Below are 10,197 nucleotides of genomic sequence, written 5' to 3' on the forward strand. Positions count from 1 at the left end.
AATCACATTAAGAATTTGAACCAAGAAACTTAAAAAAAATGGGGCATTAGTAGTGAGATCCCAGATAAAAACTTTTTCAGGGTGGTAGGCTGGAGTTACAAGGGGGTATGTAGACTAAATTGGGAGACCACAACTGATTCCCAGTGGAACCCTGTGGTCCCAAAGGCCTTCACATTCAGGTTCCAGTTTGTTTCTTTATAGTCTACACCCTGTCCTGCCAAGCATTCAAGGTGACGCTGGTGTTTGCAACTAAAGGTTTTAACAAAACTCCAAGGATTGAAGGATTGAAACCCAGGCCCTTCTCTCTCTCTCTCTCTCTCTCTCTCTCTCTCTCTCTCTCTCTCTCTCTCTCTCTCTCTCGTTTAGAGCTCTGTTCACTGTTTCACAGCTGGAGACATTGTCTTTGTACAGATGTTAACAGAAAGCCAGGCCAAAAAAAAAAGCACCTATTAAATGTATTTTGATGACAATAAAAAAAGCTGTAATTGTGAAGTGAGTGGGAAGAAACAGCCAGCGAGGCAAACCAAATCCCCTCTCAATTTAAGCTAGACCAGTAAGTAGGAGGGTACCAAGAAACCTAAAATAGGCTTTTAATGGAGTCTGTTCGATTAAGCCTCTCTGCTTTCTTTGGATACAAATCTCTAGGAGTTGTGCTGGCCCCCTCCTGCCACCTCCACTTGCTGTCCTGCTTGCCCAACACAGCAGGAGAGGGAGACTGGGGAGATCGGGTGGCTACTCAGCACGTGGACTTCCACACCTCAAGGCTGTGAGGGTGCTAAGAATACACAATGGTTTCTCTCTGCTCGTGGCCTTTTGACACACAGCTAATGAATATAAGCCAGGTACAAATCGTGCTTTCCCATGAACTGTTCTGCAGGTCTCCAGCGAAACAATTACCCTGTTCCACTTAGAATGACCCAAGGAGGGATCTGAGGGCTGGCTCGTGTTGCAGCCTGACTGTTTTCCTGCCCTCTTCCCTGCTTTAGCATTTGCATTGAAAAGTTAAAATACAAAACTCTGAAGTTCTCCCACCCCACCCCACGCATCTGCATGCGGGGGCAGCTGGCTCTCCAGTCCTTCTGGTGGCAGCTGGGGACGCTTTTCATGTGCTGAATGGGCAGGTTCACGATGCTGGGCAGTGACAATGGCCAGCCCAGAGGGGTTGGTTCACCCCCTCACTTCTGTGAAAAGATCCTTCTACTTGATGTTACCTACTTGGAGGTCACCTTTTGAAAAGTCTGAAAAAGCTTATCTTACAATCAACATTTCCCAGAATCAATCACAAGCCACAGGCCATGAAAAGAAACAGAATTTGATATAAAGTGCATTCAATGTACATTATTGTTCAAAGTTTACAGAGCTGAAGGCCAGTCATTGGAATGTTTTCAGAGGGATGATTTTTAGAATATGTAAATACCTGAAAGCACTGATAAAAATCAAGAGCAAGATGTCCTGTTTGAGCGGGAATTTCAGGGGCTTAGGGGTGACGATCTTAAAATTTGAGTTCAGTTTTCATTTTGGAGCTAAGCCTGAACTATGGAAAAAAGTGACAATTAAGATCCAATCATAAACCCCAAACCTCCAGAGTATAGTTGTCATTCTGTTTAGACTGAAACCACAGTATCCTGATAGATGTATCTTTAAGAAAAGCATCTTGGTAGAACTGCAATGTGACTTTCATGTCTAAGAGCATGTTGCCATTTTCCAAGAAGTTTTCAGATATGAAAGCAGAGTAACTCCAAGGAGGCATATATACAATTACATTTTCAATTACTTGAATTAAAACTATTTTTAGTTTTCTCTGTTAACGTGGCTAGCCCATAATACCAGTTATTTAATAGAATACTAATGTAGCTGTTGCTTGAAAGTATTTTGCTGATGTGGTTAATACCTACAGTCAGTTGACCTCAAATTTAGGACCTTCTAAAATATGGGTGGGCTTCATCCAATACGTTGAAGGTCTTAGGAGCAAAATCTTAGGTTTTCTGGGGAAGAAATTCTGTCTCCAGTTTGCACCATCAACTCCTGGCCAACTATCAGTCTGCTGATCTACCTTTTAGATTTCAGGCTTGCCAGTCCTCACAACTGAATGAACCAATTCTTCAAAATACACCTCTTCTTATTTATTTATTTATTTATTATTGGTTTGGTTTCTGTGGAAAACTCTGATCAATACAATCATACTTATGTACAAGTCATACATAATAACTAATAATAAAATTAATTTTTTTAGTGTTTTTGGGGATTGAACTCAGGGCTTTCTTACATGCTGGGAAAGTGCTCTACCACAAAGCTATACTCCCAGTCCAATAGGTAGAGCTAGAAATTCAGGAAGGTTCAATCTGGATGAATCTGCATTCTGTTCCTCTATGAATTTGAATTTAGCACATTGATCACATTCTTAATTTTAACCCCAGTGCCACAAAATGCAAGAGAGATGGGAAGTGAGGAAGATGTTTGGGTTGTCAGGCTGCCTGGGGATGTGCACAGAAGCATGTAGGGTGTAAAGAGCCAGCAGGGGCTTTCAGCAATTGAGGCCACATGGTCACTCTTCCCTCTCACATCCCAGAGTAAGGAGCTTTCAGGAGGAAGTTTTCATGCCTGTGTCTCTGTGGAGTTGGAGACAGAACCCAGGGCCTTGCATGTGCTAGGTGAGCACTCTATCATCTGAGCTATACCCCGGCCCCGGAGTAAGTTTTGGGGACAGAAGGTGGAGAAATCTCTATTACTAATGGACTCTTGGACAAGGAGAGGCTTCCTATTCTAGACGAAAGGTCAAACAAGAATATACCTCAAACATGAAGAAATATATTTATATTTTACTAAATATAATGACATAGACAAAGGAAATATAGGTAACACAGAACTAGAATCCAAGCCCAATTTATGTCTTTTAAAAATAAAGGCTCCCTATGATAAAATTATTTTCAAGTATCAAGAATGGAATACTTGTTTCATTTTTTATAACAGAAATAATTCAATATCTAGTCTCTGCCCATGAGTGAATCACTTTCCTAAAATACACAGTTCTTCCCTAAAGCCTGAATTCTGTTTATGTTTCTCACAACCATTAAAGAACAGTTAATGTTAACTTGTTTGAGACTTCTGTTTTCAAACACCTGGAGGACCTTCATTAGAAGCAAGATGCATTTCTAATCCACCCATCTAAATCTCTTAATCCCAGAAAAAAAGTCTCAAAAATTGAAAAATGAAGGAAGCAGGAGTCAAGCTGTAAGCATGGTAGATGTCTATTTTTGTTTATGTGTGGCAGAACTTGGCTACCTGTTCACCAAACCTGTTTCCTCTTTCTCCTGGCCCATAGCTAGGCTTTATTTCCCAGTTTCCTTGCAACTGGTGAGGTTATGTGACAAAGTCTGGACCAATGGAATGTAAGCAAAAGTGGTACGTGCCATTTCTCAGCCAGTTCTCCCTGCCCAACTTTCCACACAGGGTCCTCCATTCTCCTTTCAATTTGGCAACAACCCTGGAAACCATTGGTGAAGAAAGAAGCCACAGCTGGAGGGAGCCTGGATCCCTGAATCACCAGCTGAAGAGATACTTATTGATCAGAGAAACCTGTATTGAAGTTCATGTGAGTAATAAATAAATGGCTATTGTGTTAAGTCATTGAGATTAGGGGTCTATTTGCTAAGACAGCTACTGAGTCCTTAACCAACACAGTGGGAGGATAGCACAGTTTTTCACTTTTAACATACAGCAGAGAAGGTGTACATCGAGTTTGCTTAATTTATTGATTGGGAATGCAATTTATAGCAATGTAACTAATTAATGAAATGCCAAATCAACTCCAAATGTGGGTGCCATATAGAATTTATTATCAGGAGCTTGAATATATGATAGACACTAAACATGACATTTCAGCTCTAGATTTTGACCAGGATTTTTTTTCTCAAGCACCGGATTAGTATGTTATGAGTATTCATGTGTCAGAAGGTCTGAAATTTTTTTTATCAGTGTAGAAAGTGGACTCAGTGGTAACCTAGGAAGATACAGGATGGCTAGAGGTATGGGAAGGTATTTACCCTATAGGTATTTGGCCTACACTAAGGGCACATAGCCACCCAGTACACAATGAATAATGGATAAGTTAGTATGGTCTCCTGCTCATAGAATATAACCAACACACGAACACACTCATACACTGCTGGTGGAACTGCAAATTGGTGTAGCCAATCTGGAAAGCAGTATGGAAAACTTGGAATGGAATCACCATTTCACCAGCTATCCTACTCCTCAGTCTATACCCAAAGGACTTAAAAACAGCATACTACAGGGACACAGCTACATCAATGTTTATAGCAGCACAATTCACAATAGCTAAACTATGGAACCAACCTAGATGCCCTTCAGTAGATGAATGGATAGGGAAACTTTGGTATATATACACAATGGAATATTACTCAGCATTAAAAGAGAATAAAATCATGGCATTTGTTGGATAATATAATGCTAAGTGAAGTAAGCCAATCCCCCAAAACCAAAGGCCGAATGTTTTCTTTGATATGAGGATGCTGACTCATAATGACAATGGAAGAGGGGGAGCATGGGAGGAATGGAGGAACTTTAGATAGGGCAAAGGGGAGGGAGGGGAAGGGAAAGGGCACGTGGATAGGAAAGACAGTGGAATGAGTTAGACATCATTTCCCTAATAACATGTATGAAGACACAAATGGTGTGAAAATACTTTGTGCACAACCAATGACTTGAAAAATTGTGCTCTATATGTGTAATATTCTGCTGTCATATAAAACAAATTTCAATAAATATATAATTTAATAAAAAAAAGAGCTGAGCATTGTTTCCTACTGAAGTCCCCCCCCAAAAAATAGTTCATTTGTAAATTGATTGTTTAAAACTTGAAGTTCGGGCTGGGGCTTTAGCTCAGTGGTAGAGAGGTTGCCTAGCACATGTGAGGCAGTGGATTCAATCCTCAGCACCGCATAAAAAATAAATAAATAAAATAGAGGCATTCTTGTCCATCTATAACTAAAAATAATATATATGTGTATATATATATATACATATATATATACATATATATACACATACACACAATATATATATATATATATATTGTGTGTATGTGTGTGTGTGTATATATATATAAAACAAACCTTGAAATTCATTCTCCTAAAGTAACATTATAAAGAGTTTCTAAAAATAATACACAAATGTTTTATAAGTCATATTGTAATATGTATCAATATATTAATATCTTTATCAAAATCTAATTTACAACATTTTTGAGATGCTGGATATCTTGAGAGGAGACAAAGGTGAATAATGATGGGTTCTGTCCTGAAACAGCTGGCAGTCTGGCAGGGCAGCTATGTAGGAAACAGTAAATACTGTTAGTTGTATTCTCATTCCATCCTCCTTTCTAAGAGAGATTACTGATTTTGTAGTGTGGGGAGGCTGTATCACTCCCAGATGCTGCATCAGGACTGGCTAATTTAGACTCTGGGTAGCGGGTAAGGCCTGACATTAAAGAATCCCAAATGTGCATCTAGAGTTTAGACTGACTCTGAGTCAGTCACTGCAACCCTGTGTCCCAAGTTCTTAGCTTGCTTTGCAGCTAGGAGTGGCCATGCTCCCCAGTCTGGCCACTGAAATGTAGGAGGAGAGTCTGCTGGGAGAAGTAAGATTTGGGGCAAGTTTTTATTTCTGAATAAAAGGGAAACATGTGCCTGACATTGTTCCCTTTCTCTCTTCTTCTCCCTGTGAACACGGATTTGATCTCTGGAGCAGTAGTAGCCCCCTTGAAGGAAACCTAGAGTAAGAAAAAAAGCATAGAGTAAAAAAGAAGCATAGAGTAAGAAAAATCTCAATTTGTTTTACTATCAGTTGGGTTTTCTGGGACCTTCAGGTGCAAAGTTCCTAGTTACTAAAGGAGAGGAAATGAGAATAACAGTTGTAAGCCATAACAGTACTGGGAGATAAGAAGGAAGACTTGGTGAAAGAGGTACAATTTGGAATTTGGGTCAGATTTTGAGGAATTGGTAGGATTTAGACTGGAGGATATAAAGGAGGAATTATAGACAGGAAGAATAGCATTAGGAAGGGCACAGGAGTGGCAAAGTTTGGGTCTCTCTGGGGAATTTTGAAGAGTTGAGGTAATATATATATATATATATAATAGGTAGGGAGGGCAAATGGTAAGCAGTAAGTGCACAAATGTTGGTCAATGTCATCTGCAGAATGTCCTTAAGGTCAAGGTGGAGTTTGGCCTTAGTGAGGTGAGGACCATTTGGGTGAGACATTGATATCATCAAGGTACAGTTCAGATAGCATTTGTGACCACGTTTATGATAGATTGATAGGGAGGGAGATCAGACATTGAAAAATCACCAATGTAGGTTACTCCAACAGTCCCAAGTGAGAAAATACACACCTGAACTAGATGTGCTTTTGAAAAAGTGAAAGAACAGAGCAGGGACTTGAGACTTGTGGGAGAGGGCCTGAAGACACCTTTCTCCTGCCTTGTTAAGGGACTTTGCTGTCTTGGAATCTAGAGATGAGGTTTCTCCATGGCTCTCCCTCTGCCTGAAGCATATGTTTACCTTCATCCTGATTTTCAATTACCACCTCTTTAGACCTGTCAAGGCCACGCTCAAATCCCCTCTTACAAGAATCCCTGTGTTCATCGAGAAGAGAATGGATAAACAAACTGGTGCATTCATTCAATGGAGCACCATATTAAAACTCAGTAAAATGGAGACCAAGTCTCTGAATTCCCTAAGCATACAAAACCAGTTAAACCATGGAGACAACTTTGATTGCTTGATTTGCAAACATAAAGTAAACATAACTTGGGCTATTTATTATAAATCTCTCTATTTTTAATTTAAAAAGTGAAATTAAGTTCAACCAATCCAAAGCTGCCAACTGAAATATTGTTCTATAAGCATGGATTTCCCAATGGGATAGACTAAATAAGATGATGATATACTTGCAACCCAGCAATTATTTTCTTTGCCTTGCTTCTGAGTTCATCCTATAGAAAGCCTTGCATTTCCCTGGTGGCAGAGTCCTGAACCACTTTTGGTTTGGAGATGCCTGATTCATGAATAGCTGTTTGTTCAAACTCTATGATATTTAATATGCCTTAGTTTATCTTTTAATACTACTCAGTAATAAAAAGGAACTAATTACTGATACATACTACCTGGCTAAAACAAATAAATTATGGTGAGTGAAATGAGCTAGATCAAAAGAGTACATACTGTATGATTCTATTCATATGAAGTTCAGGAATACACAAAACTAATCTATAATGACACAAAAGCCAGAATAGTGATTGACTCTGGTGTCGGGGATGGCGATTGACTGGGAAAGGATATAAAGGAGTTTTTTGGAGTGACAGAGAGAAGTTTGGATTACAGTGGTCAAATATAGAATGCACCAGGTGTGGCAGCACACACTTGTAATCCCAGCAGTTTGGGAAGCTGAGGCAGGAGGATCCCAGGTTCAAAGCCACTATCAGCAACAGCGAGGCGCTAAGCAACTCAGTGATACCCTGTCTCAAAGTAAAATATGAAATAGGGTTGGGGATATGGCTCAGTGGTTGAGTGCCACTGAGTTCAATCCTCCCCTACCCCCACTCCCCCACACAAAAAAAACCCCAAGTAGAATGCTATGCTTAAGATCTGTATTTCACTACACAAATTTTACCAAACAAATAAACAAATACTGTGGTGTAGTTAATGATGTGCAAACTGAAGAATGAAACATGAAGTATTACTTTGAAATACAGCAAAATGCAAGATGAGCAGCTGGCTAAATATGTGGGAGCAGAGATAGGAAGTATTAAAAATAGAATCTAGGTAGTGGATAGATGGGTGCTTACTGTACCATTCTTTCAACATTTCTGTGTAATTAAAACAGTTCATAACAAAATGTTGGTGGAAAAATAGTATGTAGTTCAGGTTTTGCTAATTCACCTGTCAAGAGTAAAGACAGCTGGCAGCTTTGGGCAGTGCTAGGCAGCTCTAAGCCTTTGTCTTGCCATGAAACCAAGTCTTCTTCCCTTAGAAGAGGACCATGACCAGTGGCTGAAAAAGGGCAGTTTCATTCAGAATCCCAATTTGGTTTTGTCCAGTTTTTCCTGAGTTACAGCACTGGCAGGTCTAATAGACTAAATTCCATCCTGTTAAGGCTTGTCCTGAGTGTGTGTCCTGTGACTCATGGGGCACAGAATTAGAAAGCACCTCAAATTTAACTTCCAATAATTTAGTTTTTATGTACCTTGATTATTGACTATAAAATTATTCCAAGTATCCCATATTGATGTGATTTTCTCTGTTTAGTTCCAGAAAGAATGTGGTTTAAGAGAAATGTCAATGTATTGTCTGAGAACATTTTGGTACACATGAGGTCTCCTGAGGGACAGAAAAGGCTGGGACATATCATTAAAAATGATCACTAATGTAATTTTCCTTTCCACATAAATAGCCCAACTTCATGTAGATTGGTTATAGCCTTTATCTCCTTTGTGAGTACTAATATGTTTTCACTAGAATTTCTACTTCTATTTCAGGTACTCATTTAATTATGCGTTTCTTCTTCTCTACAGCCAGAACATCCTTAATCACAGGGTTCAATCTTTCAGAGGTAATTATTTTTCTAAATCCTTTCATCAGTTGGCCAACATTTCCCTCACAAAGTCATCTTAGCTAATTAGGTCATGTGCTTTGCAATTTTTTGTTTATTAACTATTAACAAATACATTTTGTTGAGACATCTATCACTGAGGTTGCTTACTATGTCTCTGACTTGCTGATACAAAATACTTCCATATGCATTTTTTTACTATATATTTAAGAAGTCTTTAGTTTTTAATAGATCAGCAACATGTAAATCTAATCATTATTTTACTTTTATCTTCTCCCATCTCTACATGTTAACTTATTACACTTTGCATGTTTTCCTTCTCTTAGAACTAGGGATAGAAAACATCATTTTTTTTTCTTCCCTTAGGCAGGGTGCAAAAGTTCTAAATTAGTGCTTCATAAATTTGAGCAGGATTCTGAATCAGGGGTACTTGTTTGAAAGGCAGATTTTGGGTCCTGTCCTTAATGCAGGTGATGTGGGAAAAATTTTGAGAAACAGTGCTTGTAAGGAAGTAGGTGTTAACAATTACGAGTTCATAGAAACAAAACGTTCTAATCTGAGTGTTAGAATATATGTCTCATTATTTACATTTTTGCCATATTTTTTATATTTTAGTATACTGCTACTCCATAAATCAACCAGGAAAAAGTGAGACTTGATTCTCTATGAAAGATGAACAAAGCAGGCACCATGAAGAAATCCTGACACCTAAAACTGTTCTCTGGGTTTCTGTGTGATCCACAGCTAATTCCTTATGTTTTCCTTTCTACATTTTTAAGCTGACCATGGAGATATACTGCAGTCAAAGTTTCCTTGAAATTTTAAGTGGGGTGTACAAGAAATAACAGAAGCCCAGCTTTCATAAATTAGTGCATTTTTATTAGGAAAATTTGTTTTTACTAAAAAAATACATGAACATGGATTAGTAAAATCAAAGGGTTCTAAAGTCTTAAAATGAAAACAGTCCCTTGTTTGTTTTTTATAAAATATTTTTTAGTTGTAGATGGATACAGTCTTTATTTACTTATTTTTATGTGGTGCTGAGAATCAAATTATGTGTGAGGCCGGCGCTCTACCACTGAGCCACATTGCAGCCTGGTTCTGTCTTTTTTTTACCCTTAGTTGCTCTATCCAGGGGTGCTCTTCATTCTCTTGGCTTTCTGGTAAGTACCTTCATGTTTTTTGTTTTTTTCAAATTAAAATTTCTCCCAGTTTTGAAGCAAATGCATGTATTCATACATGTAAGTATTAAATCCTTTTGAAACTTATTAATGATTGCCTAATCACCTACCCTCATCAACCTCATATTTACATTTCCTTTATCTTCAATGAACTTACTTCTTTCCAAATGTCCCAGATTTGTCAATAAGCTATTATTTTTTCTGTTTGTTTTCTAAGCAAGCTACACAGTTGTAAAATTTCCTGTGTTGGATTCTATTTATGGCTAAAAAATATTTATTATTTATTTGAAATTTATTTTATTGATGAACATAAAGGGCCCAGTTTGTTATCTTAAATAAGTCTTCGTGAAAATATGCACAGTTTCCCACAATCCTAATCACAGTA

Source organism: Ictidomys tridecemlineatus, chromosome 2 (genome assembly GCF_052094955.1).
Source record: "Ictidomys tridecemlineatus isolate mIctTri1 chromosome 2, mIctTri1.hap1, whole genome shotgun sequence".
NCBI lineage: Eukaryota > Metazoa > Chordata > Mammalia > Rodentia > Sciuridae > Ictidomys > Ictidomys tridecemlineatus.